The sequence below is a fragment of the Euphorbia lathyris genome, chromosome 6, assembly GCF_963576675.1.
Source record: "Euphorbia lathyris chromosome 6, ddEupLath1.1, whole genome shotgun sequence".
NCBI classification, from domain to species: Eukaryota; Viridiplantae; Streptophyta; class Magnoliopsida; order Malpighiales; family Euphorbiaceae; genus Euphorbia; species Euphorbia lathyris.
Window position 1 is genome coordinate 53,649,365 of NC_088915.1, and position 24,854 is coordinate 53,674,218.

Below are 24,854 nucleotides of genomic sequence, written 5' to 3' on the forward strand. Positions count from 1 at the left end.
AGAACTACCATGTGTGAATGGGATTGTATTGCTGAAATTTCGTGTCTGTCTGTCTCAGCTGCGTGTTCCTATTCTGACACCATTCGCGCTGATTCTCGCTTGGGCATAACACTTGGCTTGCAGGAGGTAATTTTCAATGAACTTTGCAATTTCCTGATCATGTGTTTGAAGGTAGCATCGATAGGCTTTAATTGATCGTGTTTATACTTCAATTTCAGGATAGTGTCTTTACTATTAGCCCTGTTGCTGCGAATAATTCCCCTTTGCCCCCATATCCCATGAGCAGTTCTACCGAATTGGCCCTCCATAGAAAAACTTATCCATTCCCTGCAAGTAAGAAAGGGCTGATATTTCCTCGCTGTTACATTGGATGGAATGACCTTGTAGATCGCCTAGAGCCGAGATATGAGAGTGTTTGGAACCAAGTTGGCATTAGGGATTTTATTCGTCTGACCCGTCATGAAATTACTCCTTGTGTGAATGTACTGGAGGGGGTGCTGAATTATTGGTCGCCGGTGTGTAATTCGTTGATCCTTCCACTGGATCCCATGTCTATCACCTTACGTGATGTAGTGGCTTTGACGGGGTTGCCTATTATCGGAGAGGAGGTCCCGAGTTGTGTTGAGATGAATGCATTTCCTGAAGTGAAGGCTATCTTATCCAAAGAGGCTGGGACGTATGTCCAAATGATCAGAAGGAAATTGGACAAGAGGGAATTGGATGATGAGGATCATGTGCATTTTCTGTGGATGATGCTTAGCAATTATATCTTTGAGCCGTAAGGCCTCAGGCCTACTGCAAAAATATTGATCATTGCTAAGGCTCTGGCTTCGGGCCGTCGTTTAGCTCTTGGCACCATGTTGTTGGCCTCAACATTCCATCGCCTGGCTCTCACTGTTGAGGATAGGCCATTCATAAAACCTAGAGGTGGTTTGTGGCTGTTGCAGCTGTGGCTTTTTATCTATTTTCCTCATTTGGCTACCGCATCGTCGATGGAGACTTTGGGGCATCTTGGCGTGGACCTTTGCTACAGCTCTTCGAGTTTGGCTGTCAGTGTAGTTGTGAGATTTCTTCGTACTTTGGTGCCATCTACTGATAACACGCTGTTTCTTTTTTGGGAAAAGAATAACTCGTGTCTACCATCTTGGGCTCGCTCTTATTTGTCTGCTGCCCCCCCATGAAGGGGCTGAATGGTGGATGACGGTATGTGCGACACGTCGGTTACACCATGGGGTGAACCGAAACAGAATCTCTCGCTCATCAAACCCTGGTTTGACCTTGTATGCGCCATGTATTTGGGCACGTCAATTAGGCTTTTTCTAATCTATCCCAGGGCAACTCCCATTTCCTACCCCTTCTCAGCGGTGCGGGGCTAGTGATGAAGATATAGCGACTGCGGTTCTGGATGCGGGATATGATCAGGGACCACTTCTGCTTGGATCGGATCAACCTTCGTTTGATGCTTGGTGGGAAACCATTTTCCAACATTGCATCCCACCTGTTGGTAAGTTCTTTTGTTTTATTTAGATATATATGTATTTTTTTATTATTCTTTTTTTTTTAGATTCAAGCGGTAGCTCAGGGAAAGACAACAATCCGACTCTCCTAGCCCCGAATGTGCTTGACATTAACGATAAGGGAAAAGGAAAAGCAGTCATGATGGATGAGGGAGAGAGCGCAGCTGCAGCAGCAGGGCCTTCTGTGAGACAAAGGGAAGAAGAAGAGGACTCCGACGAAGGCCTATACTTTTGTTTTGAGGATGAGACACTGGATCAACTGGGGGCACGTTGGAACTTGACGTCTTCGCTTGGCACCTTGTTCCTTGATGAGGACTCGACTGAGGTAGCTATGACTCCATTACAACTTCCGGCACGAACCCATCTTCCTTCTGCGTCTTCCCTGAACCGATTGGTTCTTGCAGAATTGTCTCAGGTTTGTGTGATCTTGCTAATCTGTTATCTATGAGCTATGCTTGAGATGAATTGTCTAGATTGATTGATTGAATTGCTAAAATATGGCAGGAATCAGCTCTTGTGCGTCCTTTGTTGTTGGTCCCTGTCGGTCTTAAAGCTGATAATCCTTTTGTCGGCTTGGATTTTTCATTTTTGAAAGGACCGTCTACTGTTGCAGCTGATTCATCCTTGCCTAATGATGACTCCTTGAGTGACGTTCGTGCCAATCTTAGTAAGCTCGTTGCTTCTCCTCTTGATTCCTGGACTCCCACCCGTATTGAAAGGGCAATGATCGATTTTGATCTCATGATGGGTGCGTGCGCTCATCCTTTCAAGACTGAACTGTTGAAATCCGCTAAGAACCATATGTTGTTTTGCTATCAGTCCTACGTTACTGAGAAAAACGTGGCAGCGGGCCTTGCAGCTCGGGTTAGATCAAACATGGCGGAGCTTGAGTCCTATAGCAAGAATTTTAATGCTTTGGTTGATGCTGAAGAAGCGGATAGGCAACGGTTAGCCAAAATTGCAGCTGTAGAGGAGCGTCTTTTGGTCTTAGAGAAGGAGGTGGCTGAAGCTCGAGCGTCTAAAGCGGAAATGGTTAGAGCCAGTTCCGGGTTTAGAGCTTGTTTCCCGTGGATGGAGGAAGAGCTGGGCCGTGAGAAAGATCGATTGGCCAATCATTATGACGAGATGTTAGAATGGCACCGACAGAGCGAGCAACACAAAGAGGCTGCTTCCAAACTTTGTGAATCTTGGGCGAAATACCCAAAGCCTGATTTTTGTTTGTTTCCGTGAGGTACGTTCATGGGTTGCTTGTGCTTTCCCTTTTGTTTTGTGTTTGCGACTATGTACGCTCATTCTTTCATTCGTTTATGTATGTAGCACAAATGGACATTATTTTACGAGTTGATTGCCGCTTGAATATTTGCTAGTATCTATTTTCATGTTTGTGCCGAGAAGAATAGTACGCCCCGCGTAGGTCCAGATACGCCCCGCATGTAGGAGCCTCTGATCCTGGGGCGTCTCATTGATGATGACTACGCGTGGCGTAACTTGCGTTACGCCGTGCGTAGTTGAGCTTCTGGTGTATGACTTCTATGCACGTCTGGTTTACGCCCCGCGTAGGTCCAGCTACGCCCCGCGTATTGGAGCCTCTGACCCTGAAGCGTCTTATTGATGATGACTACGCGGGGTGTTTCTGGTGTTACACCGCGTGTATTTGCGCTTCTTCTACATCTCGCGGGCTGGTTGCTCCGTGCAGTGCAAGACGCTTTCGTTGGTTCCTATGCTAATTATGTCCCACATACTTTGAAAATATTTCTTCAAATATTTGTCGTTGATGTATCTCCTATGTGGTTCTCCGCTCAAGCTCTTCAACCAATATGCGTTCCCAGGAAGCACCTTGTGGATTTGAAATGGTCCTTCCCAGTTGGGTGACCATTTCCCAAGCTCACGGTCTTTCGTCCCGATTGGTAGGATTAGTTTCCATACTAGCTCGCCTTCCTTGAAGCTTTTCTTCTTTACTCTCTTGTTGTACACGTCCTCCACCTTTTTCTTTTGGACCATCATGCAATCGAGCGCTTTCCGCCTTTCGTAGTCCAAATCTTCTAGTTCCATGGTCATGGCTTGCACATAATTGTCCGGCTCCAAGTCATTCTGACGCATTACTCGTAATGAAGGCACGATGACTTCTAATGGTATTACTGCATCATGACCAAACGTTAGAAAAAACGGACTCACTCCAGTCGCTCGTGTCTTAGATGTTCGCATGGCCCAAAGTGTTTCTGAGAGAACTTTATGCCACTCCCTAGGATTGTCTACTAACATCTTCTCCAAGATTTGGATCAGGATCTTATTGGACGCCTCGGCTTGACCATTCGCTTGTGCATAAAATGGAGTGGAATGAATCAATTTAATCCCGTACTCTTCTGCGAACTCATTCATATCTTCGCCTGTGAACATGGTTCCTTGGTCCGTGGTAATGGATTCTGGAATTCCGAATCTATGAATTAAGTTCTCTTTGATGAACTGGATTACTTGTGCTTGGCCGACTTGCTTCATTGGTGCTGCTTCTACCCACTTGGAAAAGTAATCTGTGGCAACTATGATGAAACAATGGCTTTTTGATGAAGCTGGAAATATTTTCCCAATTAGGTCGATGGCCCATCCTCTAAAAGGCCATGGTTTCACAACTGAGTGTAATTCTTCTGAGGGCACTCGTTGGACTTGGCCATACAATTGGCACTTCTTGCAACCCTTCGCATACGTGATGCAATCTCGTAGAATCGTGGGCCAGAAGTACCCATGACGATTAATAAGCCACCGCATTCTCCTTCCAGACTGGTGAGCTCCGCATATGCCTTCATGGACTTGCTTTATGACCTCCATTGCTTTTGGGAAGCCGAGGCATTTAAGTAGCATTCCATCGTAGCTCTTACGGTACAAATCACCTGCCATCAACATGTAATTTCGAGATTGAATGCTTAGTGAATATTTTACTTTTTTGGTTGGGTCATTGAGGTATTCGACGAAATGTTCCTCCAATCCTGAGCTAAGTTGATATCGATGTCGAATGATTCGAACTGGACACCTCTATCTGCCACGGAAGGATGACCCTGTCTTCTGATGATGACGACTTTGTATGCTGTCTCTTTAGAGATCTTCATTCCAGAAGCGATTTGGGCTAACTCGTCAGCTTCCCAATTGTCATTTCTTGGAATATGCTCCAAACTGACCTCGTCAAACATCTCCAGAAGTTGGATTGCGAACGCGAAGTAAGGTAACAGAGATAAACTTGAGCATTTGTATTCTCCTGTTAGGTGCCGGATGACCAATTGTGAATCTCCGAAAATCTTGAATTCTTTTGCTCCTAGGTCGATTAAGATTTCCAAACCAATGATCAGAGCTTCATACTCAGCTTGATTGTTTGTACATTCGAAATCCAAGTTTACAGCTAATATCATCTTAGTCCCAGATGGGGCTGTGATGATTACTCCTGCTCCGTTGGAGCTGTCTGTGCTCGACCCATCGAACTTTAACTGCCAAGGCTCTTTATGTGTCAGGTAGATTGGAAGTTCTGCCTCTTCGGGATATTGGAAACTGGTTGGGTGATCTGCTACAAAATCTGCGATTGCTTTCCCCTTTACTGAGGATTGTGGGAGATATGTCAAGGTGAACTCGGCCAATGCTAGTGACCATTTCCCTATTCTTCCCGAGAGGATGGGCTGGTTTAGCATGTATTTGATCAAGTCTGTGCTGGCGATCACGTAAACTCTTGCTTTGAGCAAGTAATGCCTCAACTTCGTGCAAGCGAAATAGAGGGCTAAGCACGTTTTCTCAACTGGACTATATCTTGTCTCTGCTGATAACAATGTTCGGCTTAAGTAGTAGATGGCTTGTTCATGGCGGTTTGCATTATCTTGGGCGAGTAGACACCCAATTGACTCATCGGTTGCTGATATATAGAGCTTGAGTGGAGTGCCCTCTCTTGGTGGCATCAAAACAGGTGGATTACTCAAGTGAGTTATGATTTCCTCGAACGCCACTTGATGATTGTCGTCCCACTTGAAGCTTTCTTTGTCTTTGAGCCTCAAAAGATTTGAGAATGCTCTGGACTTCCCAGCCAAGTTGGATATGAATCGTCTCAAATAGTTTACTTGGCCCAAGAATCGTTGTAACTCTTTTTTATTCTTCGGAGGTTGTGCTTCTTTGATTGCTTTCGCCTTATGGTTGTCGATCTCGATCCCTCTTTGATGGACCAAGAATCCGAGGAAGTTTCCCGCTTTGACTCCGAAGGCGCACTTTAGAGGATTGAGCTTCAAGTTATACTTCCGCATTCGTTCGAAGCTTTTCCTCAAATGGCCGACATGTTCCATTTCTCGCTTGGACTTGATAACGATGTCGTCTACGTATACTTCCATAGAGGTGCCGAGTAAATCGTGAAAAATGGCATTCATTTCTCTTTGGTATGTGGCGCCGGCATTCTTTAAACCGAATGGCATGACGACCCATTCGAATGTGCCGATTGACCCTGGGCATCGAAATGCCGTTTTTGCAATGTCTTCTTCGGCAATGGGGATTTGGTTATATCCCGCATAGCAATCACACAGAGATATTAATTCATTCTTAGATACATCATCTACTAACATGTCGGCTATAGGCATTACATAGATGTCTTTTGGCGTGGCCAAATTTAGATCGCGGAAATCTACGCATACGAGTAGTTTACCGTTCTTTTTCACTACAGGCACGACGTTAGATAGCCATACAGCGTACTTTGCTGGTCTGATGAATTTAGCTTTGAAAATTTTTTCTATCTCCTCCTTCACCTTGCCTTCCACTTCTTTGCTCATTCTCCTTGTTGGTTGCTTGAAGGGTCTGAACTCCGGTTTGATTGGCAATCTATATTCCACTACGTCTTTGCTTAACCCGGGCATTTCATCATAATTCCAAGCGAAACAGTCCTTGAACTCGTGAAGCAAATTGATGATGGCCTCTTTTAAGGCTGGGCGTAGTAGGCTACTGACAAATGTAACCCGAGGTTCCTCTTCCGTTCCTAGATTTACTTCGTCCAAAGGATCGACTGCCATGGAACCTTCATCTTCCAACTTTGGGTTTGCCCTCTTCAGATCTTGTAGTTGGATTTCTTCTCCTTGAGGATTCAATTCTGTTATTCCTTTGGGGGTTTCGACTTCTGAGACCCTCATGTCATTTTCTTGGTATAGTTTCTCCGCTAGTTGTTGTGTATTCAGTTTTGATATAGCGGCTGAAGCTACCGCTTCTTTTCTCGATATTGTCTTAATCATGGAACTTCTTCAATTATTGGTTCATTGTGGAATGGCCTTCGACGAGGCATGATTGCCGTTGGTTTTAAGACATTCTTAATCTCTTCGCCACATGATTGCTCTTTGTGATGGGCCCCAACTCGGATTGGGCCGACGGATTCCTCGTAGAGTCTGGCTTCGACCACATCGGAGTAAGTTTCGAACGACTTCTCATTTGCCCGAACAATTTCCACATCGTCTCCCTTCCAAAATAGAAGGAGTTGGTGCAATGATGAAGGGATGCATGAGTTGGAATGAATCCAATCCCTCCCCAAAAGTGCCTGATAGCTCGCAGTTGAATTTACCACGAAGAATGCAGCCATGGCGGTGTGAGAGCCAATCGTGAGTTCCAAAGGTAGGACACCATAAGTCTTTGCGATTTCTCCCGTGAAGGCTGAAACTGACACCTCTGATGAGATTATATCTTCCTCCGATTTTCCTAAAGCTAGGACCATCTTCATAGGTATGATGTTAACGGCTGATCCATTGTCGATGAGTACTCTGGAGATCGGTTTGCCATCTACATGAGCCTTGACATATAGAGGTTTAATATGGCGAGTCATCCTTGGAGTGGGCTTGTCAAAGTAAACCCTCTTCATGCCCTCTTCACCTGATGCGTTGGGTACCATGTCTTCTTGCTCTCTGTGCTCGGGTTTGGGGACTTCCTTCTTGGTATCTTCACCTCTAAAATCCGAAGGTAAGATTAAAGAGGTGGCTGCGCACTCTATCCGTATGATGAAATCTCCGACCCGGATCTGGACGTCTTTCTTTTGGTTTTTTCCTCCTCCTTTCGCATCATTAGAGTTAACGCTGGATGATTCCTTTTGATCATTCCTCTTTTCTGCCTCTCTCTTCCTTAATTTTCTTTTCGCATTTTTAGAGAGAGGCTTTGGGAATTTCTTGTGGCTATTCAATTGCCATTGATCGATGGGCGACATGCTCGAAGGTGTCACGAAACGTGGTCGCCGTTGTTGTACGTCTCTTTTCTTTGTATTTTGCCTTGAGCTTTCATCCAACTTAGGTGGTGTCGCTTTTGGTACCCATATCTGCCGAGTCCTCAGGTCGCGATGTTGCTTTCCTTTGCCCCCCCACACTAGTGAAGTGGCATTGATCATGTTGGCTATCGGGAATGGGTCCTCATCGATCAACATGCTTTCCTTCTTTTCCGGGAATTGGAGTATCCTGCGGTTAATCCTATCCTGCACGGCGTTTCTAAAACCAAAACAAGCTTGAGTGTTATGGCTCCAGTTGTGGTGATACTTACAGTAATCTCGTCCGTGTATTTCATCTTTGGATGGGATCACATGTCTAGGAGGCAATGTGATGAACTGCTCTTTTAGCAAGTAATCGAAGATCTCTTCCGTCTTTGAGACGTCGAAAGTATATTGGGTGGTTGGAACCCTTTTGACTACCTCTGGGGTTTTGGGATTCTTTAACAACACGGGACATGTTCGAGATCCGGTGTTTGTTAAATCGGCGATGGCTACCTCATGTGTTTGTACATCCCCTTGATAGCTTCCCATCGAGTTCTTCTTGCGTCGATGATCTTCTCTCATTAGTTCCTCATATTCCGACACTTTGGCCACCATCTCATAGTAATCATGAAAATCAATCCCCTGAAATTTCTTCCGGTTCTCGAATTCTAGTCCGCGTTGGGCAATCTTTACGAATTCAACCTCGGGGATATTGATTCGACATCGATGTCGCATCTTTTTGAATCGGTTGATAAAATTTTCAACCGGTTCCCCATGTCGCTGTGTCATTCGGGACAGTTCCGCCACGCAAACTTCGGGCTCCATCCGGTAGAATTGGTTGTGGAAAATCCTTTCCATTTGCTCCCATACGTGAATGGACCCTGATGGCAGAGTGGCATACCAAGAGAATGCTGGTCCCGTTAGTGATCCTGGGAATAGTCGCAAGCACAACATGTCGAAGTTCGTATCCATGCTCAAACCACTGCACTAAAAGGTGAAGCGTGCCACATGTTCTACGGTGGATTGCCCTTCCTCTCCTGAAAATAAAGTGAAATCAGGGACTCTAAAATTTTGAGGTAAGGGATAGAGTTGGTCATACTGCCGTGGGTACGGTTTTTGGAATTCGGGCCGGTACACCTCCCTCACGGCTGGCCCATAAATCTCTTGGACGATGTTCTTTATGCGTTGGGCCTCCCCTACGTTGTTGGTGGGTTCCACGCATGTATGCATCGTCCGTTGTGGGTGAAAGCTGCTTCCCCTCCCATTGCCCCCCGGGTTACGAGCATAGCTCTCCTCGTAATGTTCGGCATGGTTACTAGGCCCGGTATGAGACCTAAACTGTTGTTGAGGTGGTGGGACTTGGACGTGTTCTGGGCTGATCCTATCGCCGCGCTCATTGAACCTGAGGTTTTCTTCCCGGATTGGTGGAGGGGTATATCTTTCACTGGCACCTGAGATCGGCGTTCCTTTTCCATTGCTTGCCGGTCCTTGGGATCTTGACTTTTGTGAGAAAAGCTCGGCGCATTTCTCTGGGATTTTGCCGATTTCTCCGGTTAAATCGACAATCCTCTCCTCGAGGGCCGGAACCTTGTTGGAATCGTTTATCGCCTCGCCGTTAGCTTTGAACATGGCCTCATTGCTAGCTTGCATTGCGTTGTATATAGCTTCATTATTCTCTCTCATGGTTTGTGAAAACCCATGTAGAAATTGGTTGATTTGCTTCTCCATATTTGCTATAAATGGTGCCAAGTCGAATATGGGCGGGCCTTGAGGTGGTTGTTGGTTTGTATCGCGACTATGGCTCACAGTCTCGGCCACAAAGCCTTCGGGCATTCCGGGTTCGTTGTTACGGTCTTGGTTTTGATTTTGGCTCTCTTCGAAGTCCGATGGAATTGGATCTTTCCCGGTGTTCTTCCTGGGAGGCATCCTCCGTGAGTATTTATAAGTGAAAATGATGAAATTAAGTTAGTAAATCTAGTGTTGAAAAAAGAAAGAACAAAGAAATAAATAAACACTTATTAATGGAATTAAAGCAAAGCATGAAAAACAAGTGGTTTAAAAACTGAATGAAAAATATATACGTGGTTTGAAAAGAAACCGGCTTTTGCAATTTTTGGCAAAGCTTAAATAAAGGTCCCACTGGGCGTGCCAAAAATTGTTAGCGTTAGCTAATAAATTTTGGTAAAGTGGAAGTGGGATAACGAGTGTGAAGAAAAAAAAATGTGTGTGATGGGTTTTGCAATTTTTGGCTAAGCTAAAAACAAAAGGTCCCACTGGGCGTGCCAAAAATTGTTAGCGATATTTTCGAAATATGCTAATTTTCAACCTTGTCACGTGTGGTTAGGGTGCGGGCGTGCCAGAGAAGATTACTTCTCAATTAAAATGGTTAAGTTTATGGAATTTGCGCGCCAAAACTTGAATTCTAAACGAAACGTTTGGCGAGGGACGCAAGGATTGAAAAAGTCCCTCTTGGGTCTCTCGCGCCGTTATAGAAACTTTGCGAGATAAATTGTTTTTTATTTAAGCTAAGCGTATAATTGAAGACGGGAAAAGTAAAGAAATTGAAGGTGCGAAATTAACACGAGATTTGGTGAAAAATCGGTATTTTATTGATGTAAATCAAGGTTTGAATAAATGTGTTTGAGGTAAGCATGAAATTGAAAATGAATTACAATTGAAGAACTTCTATACTAAACATATAGCTAATTCAATTGAACTGGAAGAACAAATCATATACAAGGAATTGAAATGCAATTGAAATAAATTGGAATTCAACAACAAACTCGGAGCCACAATAGCTATCTCGGATTGATGTTGAATTTTGGTATCGGTGCGAGGTCCTTGGAGAGCTGCAACCGGTCGGGCCCGTACGGTATATGATCTTGGCAATGGCAAAACGTTGGTAGGCAAATGGGGCAGATTTAACTCTCAACTTCGGGAGGCTCGTTTGGATGTTTAAGAACATGGAATTGGACGAGTAAATAGGCTAAATTTAACTTCAGGAGGTCAGGAACAAACTTCTATAAGGGATCGAAGGCTAAAACGGATGCTAAGTAGACGAAATTGGGAGTTGAAAATAACTGGACGAATTTGGAAAATTCTGGAAACAGAATGTCTAAAAGGATTTGGGCTGGACAGATCGGCTTGTAAATAGAGTTTCTGGGCAAATGAATATACGAGATTGAACTTCAAGACGTCAGGAACAACTTTGTCGAAGGGATTGACAGCAAAAAATGACTTTAAATAGACGCAATCGGGCTTTGAAAGTAAAACAGAGCTCTAGCTAGGAATTGAGCAAATTAAAGACTTGGAATACTAAATTGAATTAGAAAAACTTGGAAAGAGGCTATTGGAACTTTAATTGGAGCTAAAGAAGAGCTAAAAGAGGAATCGAAGCTAAGAAAAACGAAGAACGAAAGAAAGAACTTGAAGAACTAAGAACAAAGGGACTTAAGAACTAAGAACTAGAGAGCATTGGAAGCGACCTTAGGAAGGGGTTTTGTTGTGTTGGATTCAGTGTTTTTTTTTTATGAAGGGGAGGGGGTCTATTTATAGTATTTTGGAGTGGCATTTTGGTAATTATCAAGTGGAATTTTGGTAATTATTCACCAACTACCCCTTGAAATTCTCTCCCACTAACTTGCCACATCACCAACTAACTTAACTTCTTCAACTCCCACTAACTGCTGTTGACTACTTTCAACTGCTGCCGGAAGAGAGGATACGCCCCGCGTAAAGTCGGTTACGCCCTGCGTATCAGGGCTTCTAAAGCTTGCGCGTTCTGTCGATGACGTTTACGCGTGGCGTATGGAAGGGTACGTCCCGCGTAAACGAGTCTCTGAAGTGGAACGTCTTCGGATGTGCGGTATACGCCCTGCGCATGGAAATGCACGCCACGCGTAAACGTGCTCCTGATCCTGAAACGCCTTTGGATGTGTGGAGTACGCCCCGCGTATGAAGATGTACGCCTCGCGTATTTGGGATGAATTTACGAATGTATTTATTATTTTTATTTTATCATTATTATTTTCTATATACAATGAAAACTATATCCTAAAATTGACAAACAAGCATTATATATATATATATATAAAATAAAATTTATTTATTTTGGGCCAACAGTCACGTTGGAGACTATTAGATTTATTGTCTTCCATTCCTTTTCTGTTTATAACAGAGGACGAGTGTTTTTTCAATAAAAAAATTAAGTGGATTGTTATTTACCGTCTTTTTTTTCTACTTACCGCTCTCATTTGGATTTGTTTGCCCTTTTTCATAATTTTGATCAAAAACTATAAATTCTCTCTCCAAAATCACGAACCCGAACTACAATAATTAAAATTATGCAAATAATTGATATGTGACAACCCGAACCCCGAAAATAGATGACTATGAGTCGGAAATATTAAAATTTAAATATTTTTTTTTTAAAATCATGAACATAATGCATATTTTTCGTGACGATTTTATATTTTTCGTCACAAAAAATTAGAGAATTTTATATTTTTTCTCACAAAAAAATTGACATTTTCCACCACTAAAAATATTAAATTGTACCTAGACCCAATTTTGGTCTAGGCGGGTGGCTGACCCACCCAGCCAATGGTTTGAGAGGGTGAAACACTCGCCCATCCAATGGCTTGGGCGGGTGAAACACCCCGCCCAGCCAATGGCTTCGGGGAATGCTATATCCGCCCACGCCATTGGATGGGCGGGTGTTTCACCCTCTCAAACCATTGGATGGACGAGTGTTTCATCCTCCAAAACTATTGGCTGGACGGTTGAAGGATCCGCCCCGCCTATAGCTTGGGCGGGTGAAACACCCGCCTAGGCCAAAACTGGTGCTTTTCTTTAGAAATTCAAAAAAAAAATTATTGAAAGGGTAAAATTATCCAAATGGAGGCGGTAAAAGCAAAAAGGGGCAGTAAATAGCAACACCCAAAATTAAATATATTTTTATATTTAAATTTATTAATAATAAGATACAAACTCTATTGGTTTATTTTCTTTATTCATTTTTTATTTTTTATTAATAATATTCAGAACTTCGGAGTAGAGGTGGTAAAAGTACATATGATCCGATTATACGATACGAAATCGACATACATTTTTAGTGTTTGGATTTAGTTTAGTAGGTAATGTGTTATTTTTGGTTGACACGAAACTGACACGCAAATTTCTAGGTTGGGTTAGGATTGAGATTCTAACCTGAAAACGAAACGAAATGACACGAATTTTTAAAATTACTGTTATATTCTCTCATATTTTTATATCATTTTATTAATAAAGATAATAAAACTATAATTATTTTTTGTAAATATGATTTCAACCTCTTAAATTGTTATAAACACATTAGATGGCCCCTTAATATGATATTAGCGGCATTTTCGATGGTTAGTGTTAACATACTAATATAAAAATGACATAAAGTATTTAAAAATAGTATCATACCTTATTATCTTTTTAAAAGTTATCATTAATATATATGCATAACAAAATTACAGGTAACCCGAAAACACAATACGAAATCGACACTATCCAAACAGATTAACACAATTATTACACGAAAGTTTTTGAGTTGGATTTGGATTTACTTTTTTCAATATAAACCCGAAAATGACACGACTCGAATACGAAATTGACAGGTCTACTTCTCTAATTTCGAACTTGGGATGTCTTTTAAGTTTTAGCTTCAAACTTTCACTAAAAAATAAATAAAAAAAGTAAATTTTGCTAAACTAAACTTTTAGTCAATATTATAAATAATAATCATATTATATATTGACACATTCAAAAAAGACAAGTAGTCAATATTCTGAAGTATTTGACTGAACAGGGTTATTTTAGTAATTCAAATAAAAGTGTTTGAATATTCCTGACTAACAACATTTACATCACACAATCAAGGTGTATATATATTCAGGAAAATCCTCACCCAATCTTCACATCTCTTTTCTCAATTCGTAAACATAAACAGATACATAAAAAAAAAAATCGAACGAAAATGGAATCTCAGCAGATACAATTAAACAGAGAAAAAGCCGAGATCTTCAACGTAGAATCCATCTGCAACCAGAAACATCTTCATCTTCTCGAGGAGATCAATCTCCCAAAAGGCCTCTTGCAGCTCGAAAATCTCACAGAGTTCGGGTATAACCGCACCACTGGCTTCTTCTGGCTCAAGCAGAAGGCGAAGACGCAGCATAAATTCAAAGATATCGGTAAAAACGTATCTTATGATACAGAGGTGACGGCGTTCGTGGAGAACAAGCGGATGCGAGGAGTGACAGGGGTGAAGAGTAAGGAGATTATGATATGGGTTAACATTTCAGATATTTACATTGATGATAAGGATCATACCAAAATCACTTTCCGTACTCCTAAGGGGATTTCCAGGTCTTTTCCTGCTTCAGCTTTTGATCTTCAGGAACACAACAACTGATTCCAATCCATTTATGTATTTTTAATAAGTTTTCTTAATTTTTTGTTGTAATTTCTATTTTAATTGTTTCTGGAACATGTTTTCATATTTTATGTGTTGTTTATGGAATGTTTAATAAATATTCATGTGATCAATTCATGGTTAATAGATATGAACCAATTACTATTGTAATTGTTTTGTAATATTTTTATTGACTTTTATAATTAAATTTACTCATTATTTTCTATTAAAATATGCTTGAGATTACAACATTACTTTTTAATTTAAAGACTTAACTCTAAAATACTAATATTTGAATATATTAACCATATAAAAAATAAATGAACTATAAAAAAATTTAAAATAGTTATAAATATTTGAACTTCAGAATTTATTTTAGGTCAAATGATTGTATTAGACATAAAATAGTTTGAGTTTAGACACTAATGAGATTAATAAAGTTTCAGAAACACATGCATAGATGAAAAAAAAAACGGAGGCAGACCTTACAAATAATCTTATAACAAAGCTTGCTAGAGTGCAAAATGATTATTTTAATGATAACAAGTTTGGGAAAAGTGGTATGGGAGCAGTTTATAAAGGGTGTTACACGGTGGAAAAGAAATTGCATAGGAGAGACTACCAAATATTCTAGACAAGGAAGTGAAAAGTTTAAGAATGAAGTTGCTTTGATTAGTAATGAGGACACAATGATCGGAAGTATGGGATTGGAAGTTAGTCTAAATTTTTCTCTAGCTGTGAAATAAAAATAAGATCACTTGAAATTGCAATAGAAGTCCAACCTACGTATTTTCAGATTACTCCTAAAAGTTTGGAGCTATTTCTTAGATTTTCTATTGAGTTGTCATCACCTGTCAAACAACTTCAGATATTGTACTTTAAAAGTCATGTTCATGTGTTGAAAGATGGAGGGAATCCGGCGGCAACTAAAGATTGATCTTGTGATCTAACAGAGGACCTAAGGAAATCACTTGGGGGTTCAATTTGAGATTTAGAAGAGACCTGAGCCTTCAGGACAAGATTCTAAAGGGGTGGATTGATATGTAAAAAATATCAATTAAGTCGTTTTTAGTTTATTAGTCTGCGTTTTGAAGTTAATACATTATAGACTTTAAAGGACCCAAATAATTAATATTTTAGACTTAAAAGATGACAAATTGATTTTTTGAATATCATTTGAGGGTTAATTTAAAGAAATTGTGAAATATCTTTTTGATTTTGGGTAAACGTATTTGATGAACATAATAATACATATTGTACCATGAAATAATTTTTTGTTTATCATTTTGGAATATATTATAAATTTTTATGTACATTTTTTTATTAAAGGGCTCCTATCTCGTACTTGCCTATGGCCAATAAAATGTAAGGACCGGTGATGAGCTTATCATGAGAGACCAATGTGATGCTAGTTTCAACAGTATGTCTATGTTTAGAGAATCTCCAATAGAGTATAATGAATCACTCATTATATATACTCCTTTATTAAACTCTCCCATTGGAGTGAGAATCCAAATCAAGTCCAACAGCTCTTTATAGGTACTTCAATTGACAGTTTAAAATTTAGCTATTAACTTTTTTCTTCTAGGTTTGATGTTCTTCTATGATATTGTATGGTTTATATGTAGCTGATCAGCTGGTGATCATGTAATATAGCTTGTTATTTGTTTGTTTGTTTGATAATGATTTTGGGATGTATGTTAAAGGGCACTAGATGGAGCTCATGCTATCAATTTTTTTGCAGATGTGGAACTATTTCGAGAAGAAACAACTCAGCTTCATTGGGCTGGGAAACACTTCATGAGGATAAAAAGTTATGCGACTATATTGGAATGAATGACAAAACTAAGGTACTTAATGTGAGACACTCAGTTAAAGCATTTTTATCGTGTGCCGTTGATACAAGAGAATGCAACTCTTGAACTACTCAAGTCTATTCAAACAACAATCTCGAATGAGATTGCTGGATTGCAGACTGAGTAGTGTTTCAATATTGGGCTTCAATCAAAAATTCCAAATGATAAACTTCGGGTTCTTAAGTGGCTTTTGCAGGAAACATATCAACCTGAGAATTTGAGGACTGAGAGCTTCCTTGGAAAGAAGAGAAAAGAAGGAATGGAGACTGTGATAGTTGAAGTTGGCCTAAGGTTGTCTTTTACTACAGCTTGGTCCTCTAATGCTGTATCAGTTTGACCTTTCTTGCGCATTACAATTTCTTAGTGTCTCTGTGACTTAACTTCTCAATTTATTCTCTCAAATAATGTACATTACAAGTTTTATGAAATGCTCTGTTAGTTATTTTGAAGGAACACTTGTGTTCTGTTCCTTTTTTCCTTTTTTTTTGTGCATGACAAGATTTATTTTTTACCAACACTCTTTGGAGCAGGTGAAGCTATACATGCATAACTAAGATTTTTCTATTTCCAAGAATTAGGAGCCTTATTACTGAAACTGTATGAATGGGTACATATATGATGAATCACATTTGGAACTGCATATAGCTTATCATGGAAAGAAATGAAACCTCGATGCAGAGCAAAAGAAAACTTGTCATAAAAAGCTTGCCTTTTTCTATATGATTATAGCGATAATTTCTGTTATCATAATTGTGACTCTTTTGATGATTGTGACTCTTTTGATAATTGTGACTCTTTTGTAGTTAAAATTATGTTGTTTTGAGACATTAGTTATAGCCTTTAGAAGCTCTTTTCACATTTCACTATTACATTTGATATATTGAGGTTCCAGTTGTGAACTTTCTTATTATCTTTCTAGAAATTCTTATGTATTCTTATTTGATTCATAATGTGTGGAGAGATGATTTATAATCCGTACTAGTTTATTCGCTTTTCAGAGTGGACTAAATTGCTTCTCCTTGTATGTGAATGTAATTCTTCTATTCTCTATGTATATGCAGGTGTCGATTGTGTGCCACATTTTGTCCCTTATTTCTGCAGTCCCTCTCTTTTCAAGAGATGTGGTAGCACGTGCTGTTCTGTTCAGACAGTTGTTGATGGATTCTTGGAAATATACGGTGCATTCGTATTGCTCTTTGACTTGTTATATTCTTCTTTCTGAATTAATTTTGTGAATACAATGTTGTTTCTCATTGAATGTAGGGATAACTATCCCTCAAGCGTTGTTGTTCTTGACAAGATCAACATTTTTCGGCCAGATAGAGTTTTTATAGTGATAATATAATTCTATGTACTAAATTTTTATAATTTGATATTGCTCAAATATCCCTTTGATTTCTTGTTCATTTCATGCAATCATGCAGTTTCTGATGGAAATGCATTATAAAATAGCACTCGCAGTTCATCACAGGCATAGATGTCATAAATTGGCTGGGATTGAGGTGCTTATAGATATTCTTGGACATAGAGTTGTTGTTTCAAGCACTTGCAAGTATGTGTTTTGTAGGATGGAGTTATTAGTAAAATATATATCAAGTTGTTCAATCTATACATTTATTTCTCATGTTTGCGAAAACAATGTGTAAGTACAATTTTTCTTTCTGTTCTATTTTTCTGCAATGTGGTACTTGTAGTTTTATGTGTATGTTTTATAATATCTTGTAGAATCAAATAAATTTTGATTATAAAATTTTATGCTAGATGCTGGAAAATTTTGTAAATTTTTTTTTAAAAAATATCAAACTTTTGTGTCGCGCGTGAGGAAGGAGCGATACAAAGTGTACCAGATTAATCGGGGAGCTTGTGTCGCGCACCAGTGGAGCGCATCACAAGAATTATCATATGTTGTGTCGCGCACTTTAGAAGCGCGTCATAAGAGTTATCGCTCTATTGTGTCGTGCGTGTGACAAGTGCGACACAACAGATGAGTAGATTGTGTCGCTCTCAAGAGCGATGCAAAGTTCTTGTGTCGCACCCCTGTTGTGTCGCACAAAAGTTCGACACAACAACCTGAAAAAGTGTGACACAAGTAAGCATTTCTGTACTAGTGATATATATATTGAGCATTCATCAAACACTCAATAGATATTGAGTAGTTTATTAAGCTTTACTCTTTATATATATTTTTTGAATTTTTAAAATAATATGATAGGGTTTAATTAATTGGTGGATCCATTATGATTAAGTGGTTATAGACTTTAACAATTTGAGTTGGATAGTTTAATAAAATGAAGTTTATTAAATAGATGATGTGGCATATATGTTGAGTGGTTGTGAGTATGAACCATTGGAGATGTTCTTACATTCACCATCATGTTGAAGTTGTCTAAGATTGTCGGCTCGTTTACAAGATGCTCCACTCGTGTTCACAATCATAGTAACTAGAGTAGAGAAATCACCAACAATTTTGTTTGATCCTTTGGCGACTGCAATAATCACCAATTGAAGCTAATGAGCAAAACAATGAACATAGAATGCGTGAGGATTTTCTCTTAAAATCAAGGTCTTCAACCCTTTAAACTTTCCTCACATATTTGAAGCGCCATCGTATCCTTGACCTCTCAATCTAGACAGAGATAATCCACGATTGGCAAATAATGCATCAATAGAATCTTTTAAACATTGTGATGAAGTCTCTTTGACATGAACCACCCCTAACAATCATTCAATAACTTCTCCACATTTGTTGACATATCTAAGTACTACTGCCATTTGTTCTTTCACAGAGCTATCACGAGATTCATCAACCAAAATAGTGAAACACTTATCACCAATATCATTTAATACAAAAAGTGTAGTCTCCACAGCACATGCATTAGTCATTTCCTTTTGAATAGTGGGACAAATCATAAGATTATTCTGCGGAGCACTAATTCCAGAAACCTTTCCAACACATTTGTTTTTTGAGGTGTACCATTCAAGCAACTCACGAAAGTTTCCTTTATTAAAAGAAGTTGAAGACTTATCGTGTCCACGAAAAGACAAGCCTTGTCGCAATAAAAATCTAATCGCATCTAAACTAGCAGTCAAACGCACGTAATAATCAAATTCAACCTCTTGACTTTGCTTTGACAATGAATGGGTTACACTTTGTCTTTGATTTCTAAATGCTTTAAGATTCCTAATAGCACTATGATGCACACTCGTAACTCCACCAACATGTTTAATAAATTTTTCATTGGCTTTTTTCCAATTGTAAAATCCTTTGGTATTAAATACTTCATCTCTATAGCGACTAACATTAGGTGGCTTGAATAGAAAACAACAAAAACAATAAGCGGCATCATTCGATATGCTATATTCTAACCAATCGTACTTGTCAAACCATTCAACTCTAAAACCCCTTTTAGATGGACCAAATTGACGTTGAGGAAATGTATGCCCAACTGGTCGACAAGGACCTCTAGATATGTACTCTCTTTGAACACGATCCCTAAGGTTAACATCAAATTCTTCAATCTGTTTTCTTAGGCCAGGATCACTAACTATATCATTTGGATTAAACTCAGCACTAAGATTTGAATTGAGAAGTATTTGTGTATTAGGATTACTACTGCTCGCTAATTCATCAACCGATATTCGTGCTCTTTTAAACACAAATTTATCCATTAACCTACATAAATGAATAATGCCAAATCAATTCAATCAATAATACCAAATCAATTCAATTAATAATTCCAAATCAATTCAACCAATTCAATCCATTAACCCAAAATTAAGAATAACCTAAAATTAAGAAGAATCTATCAATCAATATACATTAACCTAAAATTAAGAATAACAATTAAGAACAAACTAACCATCAAAACTAACAATTAAGAACAAACTAACTAATTGACAATATCCATTAACCTAAAATTAATTTAACCTAACATTTAATTTAACCTAAAATTTAAGTTAAAGGATAAAAAAAATAAACTAACCTGTTTGGAGATGGTGGCCGCCGGCCGGATAGAGAGGATGAGAGGAGGAGGCATCGACGCCGCCGGCGCTGAGGAGGGAGAGGAGGGTCGTGCGCGCTGGAGAAGAGAGGAGGGTCGTGCTTTGTAAATCACGAAGGAAGGGAGCGATGTTTGCGAAATCCTGGAGGAGGAGGCGATGGCTTATGATTTGCCAAGTCTGTGCTGTGCGCTGCGTTTTGTGTAGTTTGTCAATTAAACCATTAACCAAAACGACGTCGTTTTGGTTGGAACCAAAATGACATCGTTTTGGGGGGAAAAAATTTCCCGAATGAAGGGGGGCAAATGCCCCCTTTGACCACCCCCCCTAAATCCGCCCCTCACCATATTCATTGTGTTAAGATGTATAAAGATATAATGAACGTTGAGTGATGTCATTATTAGATAAATATTTGGTTAATGAACGATATTCTCCATCCCAATGAGATTAAATAAAATTAATTGGTAAACAAAAAAATCAACAATTTAATAAAAATGGACAATGATATCAAACACTTTTGATTTGCGTTTCAAGAAATAAATTCAAGAATACCTATAATACGAATATCCATCATGAGATTGTATTTTGTAGGTCCCTAAACATCATAACAAATTAAATGTAACAGTTGAGTAGCAATAAAAGATGAACGAACAAATGGAAATTGATGAATTTTGTTTAAACAACAACTCTCACACAGAGTTTGAATCTTTTTATTCGATGCTAACAAAACATTGGAAGATAATAATTTTCTAACTATGGGAAAAGCATCATGGCCCAAGCAAGCATGCCACGCAGATAAAGTTGTAACGTTTATTTGAATTGGACATGCTGACAACACTAGTACATAATATAAACCATTCTTAAGCTGCCCTATGAGGAGTATGACTAATGGCAGAGCCGTGATTAATTTTAGCTCTGTTGTTGGGAGTAATTTTCTGAAGTCCAACCCTCCACGACTGGATAATCTTTTTTTAGCCTCTAGCATATTGAAACTTTGTGGTTTTTGTATGTTGGCTAAAAATTATAACATTTTTACATAGATCTTATATAGTTTTCATAAAATTTAATTTGGAAATTAAATTATTTAAGTCTCAAAAGTAATAAAAAAAATTATAGAAAGAGATATAATAAAAAAATAAGTTCAAAAGTGTTATAAAAAATAAAGCTTCATAAAACAAAATGAGTTTAGCAAACTTTGAACTCATAACCTCTCACCTTAAAACAGCCTCTTATACCAGTTCAACCACTTTGAACTATTAAAATAATACTACATAGATTAAATATAAACCAATATTAGGGGGGTTGTTGGGCTAGGTCACTTGGTCCAATTTGAATTTATGAAAAAAGCTCAAATGATTGTCTTCAAAGAGATTTAGAAGAGTAAGGTATCCCATATTGCTTAGAAATCACTTAGTGGTGATATTTATAAAGAATGTCCTTATACACTTGGATGTGCCTCAAGCAATACCCTACTTTTGCGAGAGAGTGAAAATCTACTTGATGCTTGACCACCACACGTGTGTGCCGCTACTGTCCGTCCAGACCGTCTTAAAGAAAGTGACATAGTCTGCGACTCATCTCATTATTATGTTCGGTTAATTTTGGTGATTTTCCAATTTCTGTTCTAACAGTAACTTATGACTATAGTTGAATCTTTACTGGAATACAATTCCAAAACAGTGTACTACTAGTCTTCCTAAATAGATTGCTTTCTTACATAATACACAAGTCAACTTGATACCTAGAACATGTGTCATTTACTTATCACATCTAAATAATAAGTGTCTCTAATTGCTTAAACTAAATCTCGATTCTAATTATTAGTGTACATAAACAATTCATAAGTAAAAGAGGAGACACCAAAAGAAGTATCTGAACAACTTCCAACCGATTAAACGGTTAATTAAAAAAACAAAAAGAGAAAAGGGTTTGATGAGGGCCAACAGATTAAATATTAAATTTTGAATTAGTTTATCATTATTTCACATATCATACAAACTTAATTAATACCTTATCTAATTCAGTTCTTTTTTTTTTGGTAGGAGAGGAAGAGCTAAACAGCTCCAGGCAAACAGGAAAAGCGAAAGAGAAAAAAAGAGGAGAAAAGAGAGAAAAGCAATCTAACAATTAAACTAAACGAGGCAAACTTGCCCCCATTTGGTCTTCAAAAAGGATATCCCGGAGGCCTGCAGGTTGTCTATCACACTCGTGATGACCCAAAGGAAAAGTTCCTACGAAATTCGCCATCCAATCCGCGGCTCTATTACCTTCTCTAAAGGTATGAGTCACTTTGACATCCTACTCTTGATTCAACATCAACTTGCATCTTTCAATAATCCAGTAAAAGCGGTGATAAGATTTAGCCTGATCCTAATGAGCCGGATTACCAAGAGCGAGTCTAATTCCACAATTACCTTCTTCAAACCTCTCTGCCAAGCCATGACCAACCCATAATAAAAGCCCCACAGTTCCGCCAGTTCCGCATTACAGTACCCGAGATTGCAAACAAAACCACCAATCCAGAGACCATGCTCATCCCGCATCAGACCTCCTATTGCAGCTCTCCCTGGATTTCCTTTACTGGCCCCATCACAGTTAACTTTGACCCACCCTTCATCTGGAGGAACCCAAGCAACCATAATCTGTCTATGCCGTCTCATATTGGTTACGGACTCTGCCCCACTCGACATATACTCCTTCGCTTGGCTAATCACAAACTCGATTTTACGCCTAACTTCTATATTGTTATTCCCAAAAATTAATTCATTCCTCCAACGCCAGATCCACCAACACGTTGTAGCAAACAGCGTCGGCCACTCAATATTTCTCCAGCAGGCCTGAATCCGAAGATTATTGACCAGCCAGTCTTCAAGAATACCAGCATGAAACCAACTTCTCCACCCCCGTGGGATAAAAAAATCCCAAATCGCCCGAGCCTGAGGGCAGTCCCTCAAAACATGAATAATCGTCTCCACCTCCCTGCACAAGGGGCAGCTCGCATCCGTGCTTAGATGCCTTCTAACCCTAGTAGCGTTCGTTAAAATTGCCTGGTGATGTACCAGCCAAAGAAAACCCCGGACACGTTCAGTAACCCTCAAACTCCATATTACTGACCAGCTCTTATCAGGCCTACTGCTGGTGACTCCCGCCTGATTAATCATCCCAATATAGGCTGATTTAACCGAGAAATTGCCCGAGTCAGAATTCCTCCAGTACCACCCATCGATATCCTCCTTATTATCAAACAAGACCATGGACATGAGTTGCATCAAGCTCTCTTCGGGAAGATAGTTTTTAAGAACCGTCCAGTTCCATCCCCCCGAGTCGAGCCAGTAGTCACGAATTCGCCATCCCATTTCTATTTGAGGAACAGTGCTAATAGCTTTCTGTATCAATTTATCATCATCTAACCACGTATCCGTCTAAAATAAAATGTCAGTACCTGTTCGGACTAACCTGTGTAAACCTTGGGTTAGCACTCCCGTCCCTGCATTAATGGACCTCCAAACACTGCTCGCATTCCTTCGGATTTTGAACATCTCCAAATCTTTGGCTCCCTTTGAATAAATATTTTTCAGCACCCGAACCCACAATATCTCTGGTTCTGTAATCATCCGCCAGTTTAGTTTGGCTATTAGCGCAATATTAAAATCCCGAGTACGACGGATTCCAAGCCCCCCATTCTGCCGTGACTCACAGACTTTATCCCATTTGACCAAGCTTAGTTTCCTACTTCCATATCGGCTACCCCATAAAAAGCATCTTCTAATCGCGTCTAGAGTTGAATATGTACTTTGAGGTAACAAGGCTGTCTGCATAGTGTACGTTGGGAGGGCGGTCAACACAGACTTAATCAAAGTGATGCGCTCTGCAAAAGACAAAATATTTCTTTCCAACCTACTAATCTTTCCCTGACCCTATCAATCACATGTTTATACGTATGTTTGCTTATTCTGTCATGTATAATCGGGACCCCCAGATAGGTTCCAAGGTTCATTGTTTTCTGAATGCCGAGCTCCCGTTCCACCTCCCTTTGGATGCGCAGACTTGTGTTCTTTGAGAAGAAAACACTTGATTTTGCTAGACTGACTTTCTAACCCGAGCAATCACAGAAGTAGGTTAGGATGTTTTTGTTGGGGTTTAGTGTCCTATAGACAATTGTTGCAGGATACAAACTTATTGTAAATGAATTGTTCTTTATATCATTTGTTTTAATAAGATATATGTTTAATAACTATATAAAGGCAAACCCTTTTACAGCACTAAATAAAGTCTAATAAAAGGAAATCCGTAAGTTTGTTTAAAGTGATTATAAAGTGTTCATACAAGCATGAAGTGAGACAAGACTTTATAATAAACTAATAAACTTAAAACCACCCCAAGTCAAGTGAGATGTTTAGGATTGACATATCACTGTTGAGACTTGTATGTAACAATGTCTTCTGTCCGACAGAAAGCTGATCTCACAAGCTTCACATATATAGATATCTAGACAGTTACATAGATCCGATGAAACGTCGTTCATTAGGATTGGGGATCCGATTTGAGATAACAGGATGGGTAGATTCGTCTTTGTCACCTGTTCATCTCATTGGTATTAATAGGTATAAATAATCCTCAGACTCAAAGGAATGTTAATTGGTCATCCTGAATTACTGAATGTGAGACTTTGATCGCGTGGTCCCACGATCCTTAACAGAGATGACTCTGAGGTGTGAACTGCAAAGGTTGGGTGTCACAGGAGGTAATGTCAGGGTAGTTATACATTGGATTGAGCATTTATCACTCCCGACGAATGGGAGATACGT

The 24,854-nt window shown here is 39.4% G+C and overlaps 1 long non-coding RNA gene across 1 annotated transcript; it reads left to right on the plus strand.

Annotated features, from left to right (window-relative positions):
• The first annotated feature begins 15,962 nt into the window (after positions 1-15,962).
• LOC136234138 (uncharacterized) lies at positions 15,963-17,698 on the plus strand. The gene is made up of 3 exons (XR_010691081.1): positions 15,963-16,041; positions 16,244-16,338; positions 17,109-17,698. It is a non-coding gene; the product is annotated as an uncharacterized lncRNA (long non-coding RNA).
• The last annotated feature ends 7,156 nt before the right edge of the window (positions 17,699-24,854 follow it).